The following is an 8,062-nucleotide window of genomic DNA, read 5'->3' as shown; positions in this document are numbered from 1 at the left end:
TTTAAAGTTATTTCATAATCAATACATCTGTACAAAATAGGTCAAAACAGAAGTCAAAGTGCGTATACATGTAAAACCTATTGAATATAAGGTCAGCATACAATATAACATAAGTTATGAGGAGAAACAAAATTTTCAATTATTCCTTGTATTTAAAAAAAAAATATTTTAATTTTCAATTTACAGGAAATTAAATAAATTTTTATTTATAAATTTTAAAATGAACAATGCAAATTATTGCAATTCATTGTAAATTTTTATATTATTCACCCAATATAATAAGAGTAGGATGTACGAGTATATATATCTTTATATTTAGATTATCCGTATAATATAAAAATTCATTAATGTTGAGCTCCCCTACAATACAAATTTGCAAAAATTCATAAATACATGTATTTATGAATTTAAACCTTCATAAACATTTTTGAAAATTTTATGAAAGTTGTTCTGCACACAAAAATGAAATTCATATAAGTATGTATTATAATGTCTCTTGGTTCTACATTAAATTTAAAACCTAGTACTTCTCCATAAAGGGCACATCACACAATCCCCTACAATCTTACAATTTTAAATTATTATTAGAATTTTTTATATCAATATGTTTTATTGTGTAGACATATACCAAAAGCAAATATTTAAGCAGCTTATTTATTTTAATACATTAATTCTTATTATATTTTTAACTATTTTTACATATGTATCTAAATAAATATACTTATGTGTTAATTTCATATGAGTAAAGTTATTTAATATAAGTAAACTTAAATTGTTTAAATATTGAAATATAAAATTTACAATGATATTCGATTTAAGGTCACTAACTTAATAAGTACTCTGAACATTGCCAAATCTATTTATTAAATTGTATTTTTAAAAAAAATTCGAATATGTATTCGGATTACCAAAAATAAATAACGTCATTTATATAAAGAATTAAAGATTCTACTCCCATAAAAGTATAAAATAGTTTCCAAAAACTTTCAAATCAATTTAAAAACAAATTCTTAAAATATGTATACATACATTGAACTTAATTAATTTTCCTGTTTATAATTTTACGATTCTTTTACCAATTTTATTTTATTTTTAATTAAGATTTTGATTAAGACACTCACGTTCCTTTATAATTCTAGTATTTTGTTTTTTTTTTTTTTTATAGAATATCGATTAACAAAGCTTTTATGCTAATTTTTTTTTATTTTTTTAAATTTATACTAAAATTATAATTGACTGATTAAAAAAATTGCTAGGTACATATGTTGGAAATAAAACGATAAATTGTAAAGCGACCGATTTATACTGCGGTCATGATCATATTAAAATCTTCTACATTTAATTTTAAATTACACAAATTTGAAGGTAGGAGAAAAGAGATTATTATCCTATATAAACTTGAAGCGAGTGAAAAAAATTTATATAAGAAAGAGAATGCGCGGTTGAATCATATTCGAATGTGACATGTAGTCAGTTTAATACCCCAAACTACTCCAGAAGTAATGGAACGCTGCGTTTTATATATAGTAAAAAATGAATGTCAAAATAAAAAAAACGAATTTAAAATTGACGTTTATATTTCTTATATGTATACACTCTTCTATACTATTTTTTTTTTATATATATCTAGACATGATGTAATTAGAAGTGTTATACACATAAAGTGTTATACACATAAAGCGTTATACACATAAAGTGTTATACACATAAAGTGTTATACACATAAAGTGTTATACACATAAAGTGTTATACACATAAAGTGTTATACACCTAAAGTGTTATATACTAAAGTGTTATACATCTTAAGTGTTATACTCCTAAATTCACTATACTCAAGGAACACTTTCACTTAATATCAAACTATTTTCCGTTCTTTTTTTATCAGTCAATTTTATTAACGGCTTATATCGAGTGACTACAGTATATTTCCTAATTTAGAACTATTGAAATTTGGAAATGATGATAATATATTTGTTACCTTATACTATAAATTAATTTGCTTTGTATTCAAAGTGGTTTTATAAACTGAAAACACATAACCAAGGCGTGATAGACGTAATATACGCAGGTACATGTATAATGTATGTTTTATAAAAAAAATTTTAATCAAAAAAACTAGTTTATTAAAATATTCTGTATTATTGAAATTAAAATCATTAATAAATTTACATATATCATTAAAATAAAAACTTTTCTAGCATTTTTTTTTATAAATATGAGCATAGATATTTCATAATCATTTTATAAAATGTCCTAATTATCAGAAATTCTAATGATAACTTTATTTGATCTATATATATTAAGTATAACAAAAGCATATATAGATATATATATACATACACAATAAATTAATGTAAAATATATTATATAACACAATATAAAAAATTTATTTTTGTCACAATTTCATAAAACTTTTACACAATTAAATTTAGAACACAAAATTATAAAAAATCAAAATCTTCTATAAGTTTTCTAATATTTGGCATAAGTTCTATATAAAATAATAATTATAGCAAATAAAAAAATAAAAAACAAAAAATCGAAAAAAAAACATTTCCAATACAGAACGGCAGCGTATAGTTCGAATTTTCTTCTAAAAAAACCAAACAAAAAATTTTTTTTTTCAAGGGCAATTAAATTTTATATCGAAATAAATATGTTTATAATCTTAAAAACAACAAAATACTGAAAAATTGCCGGAATAACTATAAAAGATTAAAAAATTACATAGTTTCTTAAAATTTTCTTTTTTTTCTTGCGTATTTTGTATATTTGTGTGATTAATTTAATTAAAGGTATAATCATCATTTAATGAACTTCATACCCGAGAAAATTTATGTTTAACATTAAGCAGAACAGTTTAAATTTATCGTATTTAATAAATTCTACGGTAAAGCATTTGATTACATTTCCAATTAAATTTTCTTTTTGAAGTAAAAAGCGGAAGCTCATTATTTTAAAATATTTTTATATATCGGAAACGTCGTTCCACACACACAGTCTTCAGTGTATACGTATTTTTCTTTATGAGTGTAATATAATATAGTTTACTGTTACATCTGTTTAATGGTGTATATACATATGTCATAATTACTTATACAATAATTAGATTAAAGTTTAAAATCTTAAAATTATTACAATTACTATTTTCAAATGAGTTTATTTAAATTTGATTTTTAGTGATCAGAAACATTTCTATTATTAATATGATTAAACTTTATAAAATAGTAGGTAGGTACCCATTTATGAATCGTTTATCATACCTTAAAATACTTCATATTAAAAATATTTTTCTCAAATTCAATTTAATAAAAGAACATTTTTAGTTGATTTATTCATATTAATAATTTTTTAACCTCAGATTTTCCATTAAATATAATACACACATATATATACTCTATACTTAGTCATGAAAATAAAATCTGACCATTAAAGTAATTTGAACTTTCTATATACAAACACTCAACGTTAAAAATTTGAAAAATTTAAAAAAATATTTGCATCCTACACTATTTAAGAAAATATTTTAATGAACTAGCTATTCTTATTTTCATAATAATGCAGCAGTTCAGAATTTTATGCACATAATAACTACATATACATATTATATATTGTATAAAATTTTACAAAAGTACAATGTTCTTACAATTACAAATCTTTTTATCTATATTTCATAATATACTGTATGGGATTTTATTTTTTAAATAATACAATGAACCTGAATTCTTTTCTACTCCTATAACGTGGGAGTAAATAATAATATTTTTTATAGAATTTTTTCTTATATTTTTAATTTTATTAAATTAAAAATTATATAAGTATAATATGACTTATTTATAATATATAAGTATATGAAAAAGGGTAAATATTACTATATAAAAAATATTTTAATTGATTTCGCTTTGTATTTAATTTGTTCTATTTATTTCACAGAAATCGAGTTCCACATCATAATTAAAAGTAGTTTACCACTATTCAAAAACATTTTACTAGAGATTGTAGGTAATGTGTATCTAATTTGAAAATTAATTTAAAATATACTGCTATTTTATACTTTAAGTTGTAATCATCTTCATAATGGGACAGTGAGTCTATTTATAACATCATATACTTATACAAAATAATTGAGACATTTGGTTTAACAGCATCAGTGAATATGCACAAAACTTAGAACAAACTGAGGCCGGACACATCCAGTATATTATATATACTGCTTTTTAAATAAATTATTATTTAAAAAAATTTTATATTATCAATTAATTAAATTTCAGGCATTTATGCATAAATTTGCATATATGTATATGATTATTTATGTATATCTTGTTTAATATAATATAAGACCAATGAAGGTATATGCCAGGTATATTATTAAAAATTATGGATTTATGCCAACTAAATTCTAAATTTGTTTTTATATATGAAAAACAAAATCTATAGCTCATATACATAAGTATATATACGTAGCTATAGTTATAATAAAGTAATAAAATTTTAATATGTCTACATGAGCAAAAAAATTTTTAATATACCTCTATAAAGGGTATATCGTGCATTAACCTCATATAATTTAAATATATATATATGTACTTATATGCAATTATATATCAATATTATTATATGAATCAAAAACATTATATATTAAAATTAATTACTTATTTGATTTAAAAAAAAATTTTTGAATACAAGAAAGTTTCTCTGACTTTGTTAATCTTTTATATTAAGAGATTGTGTTGCTGACAACAAAGTAATCCTAATAAAGTCAATTTACATTAGAGTTTCATAAGTAAAACAAATGTATACTCGTATCTCTACCCATTTACATATAACTCTAACATGTATTTTTTAGTATGTATAATTTTAACTCCTAAAAAATTCGAAAATCTCTCAAAGAAATCTTTATTGTATTTACATTTAAGGATTAATTAAAGATCTCTTATACATATATCCATTTTATTCTTGTATAATATTTCAAATTTATTAAAAAATTCTTCAATATAATTTTAGAATTTCAGTTTCGAAAGATTTTATATTTTAGTTTTTAAAACAAAGCATGCAATAATATTATTCCCATATAAAATATACATATGTACCGTAAACAGTAATTATGTCAACAATATGAAAGATTAGATAATTACAAAATAACTATTATACATAATTTCTTCATAAAAAAAATATACAATACAAGTCATTATATTAGAATTTAATTTTCGCCTTTTAGGTAATGTAAAAATTAATTTTTAATATTAAGAACAAATTATTTCATAATTATTATTATAATATATTCTTATAAAATATATTATTCTCACAATATGTACAACGAATTCAAAAAAAAATTACGGCAATAAGTATAATAAACTTCAAATGGATATTAAATTAATATACAACAATATTGGAATATAAAGACTGACTTAAGTGAACTTTTTATTAATAAATATTAGCCAGCACAAATTTTAAAATATTTTTTTTGCATTTCGATTTGAAAATACACAAATAATACATATGTATATACATATATATATATACATATATATATAAAGGTACATATAAATTGTTTTTTTGTTTACGTTTTTACTATGTAAATATGTGCACAGTATAGGTAATTATCAGGTGAATTTTATTAAGAACATTTAAAAATACCTTGTAAAAATTGAATTACATATAAATATGTAGATGTTTGCATTTATATATACATATATCACGAATATATGAACTTGCGACATTATCGCTATTATTATACATAAGTATATAATTTTAAATATATCAAGATAATAAAAAAATAATAATTCATTTTATAAATGTGAAAATATGCCGGATAAATAAGAAATTACGTAAATAAGAGAAATATAAGAATACATATAAAATGCAATATTCCCAAAAATATACACATACTCAAGGCATTACATTACATATTATTATGTGCTTTCAATTATAACCAACCACTTATGTCTAAATATTTGTACTATGGTTGAAACTTTTACTTTTTTAATTGCAATTCAAAATTTTTCAATAACATCGCTTGATTATCGAAAATTTTTTCCAAAAAAATAAATAGGATATACTTTACTGCAATTATATAAATAGAATGGTCTGAAGTTGCATGTGATTGCATTTATTTATAAATTTTTTAAAAATTAAAATTAAATACTAATCTTTTAAAAATAAATTATCATTTTCCTTATTCAAAAAGATCAAATAGGATTTTTTTTATTTATTTGACAAAAAAAAAAAACAAAATTTCAAAACAAAAAATTAAACAATAAAAACATTTATATTAAAATTTGGTATAATTTACCGTACATTTTCATTTAATAAAATTTTATCCTTTATAATAATTCGTCTTATAAGTTATTTTATTAAATTGGCAACACCATATATAATTATAATATTTCACTTGTCAATAATAATTTATTCATTATAATATTAGTTTAAATAATTAAATATAGAAAAAAAATTACTCAGTTATAGCATAGAAAATAAAAATATATTCGCAAATAAACAAAATAACACAACCGATCGCGTTCAAGTCTAAAACGATACTCCTAACTCTTCTTCTATGATAGTGTGTTCAATTCGATTATGACATGAATCGAAAAAAAAAGTAAAAATAAAAACAGAAAAAAGAAAAACAGAAAAATTGAAAAAAATATTGTTGCGCTCGATTACGGTAGATGCTCGTAAACACTTGTATCTTTTATACATATATACAATTATACATAAATAAACGTAAATATATCACGAAACCGTTGAAATGTGCAAAATAAAAGTCTAAACTTTTTATTTACAATTTTTCCTATACATAATTTTTTATTTAGTTTTTTTTTCTCTTTCTTTTACATATTATTTTAGGTACTTGATATTTTTCTTAATTTTTTTATGCATATTTTGTTACTGGAATAATAGAAATATTGTTCTATAATGTTTTCCATTTCAACGTGCACACTATTTTCTCAAATTCATCTCGTTTATAAAAAGTTATTGGTTAAGTATTTGTGAAATATTTAAAATAAAAATATCAAAAACATTGAAATAATATTAAAATTCATTCGAAAATATGCAAGTCAAATTTCAAAAATTCTAAACTAATGATCTTATTAGAGTTGAATTAAACCAGTTCAGTTGAATAATAAAATTAGTGAAACAAAACATAAATATCAATATAAGTTAATCAATAAACAAAAATCGATTTAATTAAGAATTAACTCACGTTAACACTATACCAATCATTATTATTCAATAATTTTGTTTGATTTGATCGTCACATCAAACTTTTATAAAAATTTATTAACAGTTTAATTTGACATCTAACAATTATGTTTGATAGAACAAAGAAAAATTGGAACCGCATCTATGTATTTCCAATTCCAACCAAATCTAAATGAATAATGTTAAATGATCGGGAAAACTTGTAAAAATTTTTTCAATTTTGCTTTTAACTTGTTTTTTTTTTATAAATTTTATATTAGTGGCAGGTTTACTTGCACAGTTTTCATGTCGTAATAGAATGAGTGAATAGATCACTTGCAATGAAAGAAAAAAAAATGAATGCAATTGAAGCATAACTATATATTGAAGAGAAACGGTATTATAATACAGGTATTTACAGGTAAATGTAAGTAAGTTCTGTTTATATAGTTTAAATTGTGAATGAACTTTTACTGATCATCATATAGTGCCCAAAAATTATTATTTTTTGCTTCTTTAATTATAATACAATAATTTTTTTAAAATTGTAATGCCTTACCTTTGCAAAATCAAAAATATTATATCTATATATATACATAGTAACACCCTATATTATATATAGGGTGTTACTATGTATGTATACATATATGCATAAATATTTCTTGATTTCTTGTGTATACATGTACATATTTACTTATTATGCTTAATGTTTGTTATTTTCCTATTCAAATATTAATATGTATGTGTTTAAATTCATCTTAAATGTTTTACCTGGGCATATATAGGATCTACTAGTATTTTTAGATCAATAGCGCACCGCTCCATATTTTAATATTAAAATATATATAATTAGTATTGTAGATTTTGTAATAAACAGCAG

This window comes from Condylostylus longicornis, unplaced genomic scaffold, assembly GCF_029603195.1.
Source record: "Condylostylus longicornis isolate FDR11 unplaced genomic scaffold, ASM2960319v2 ptg000005l, whole genome shotgun sequence".
Taxonomy (NCBI): Eukaryota; Metazoa; Arthropoda; class Insecta; order Diptera; family Dolichopodidae; genus Condylostylus; species Condylostylus longicornis.
Note: the sequence above shows the minus strand (reverse complement) of the source record.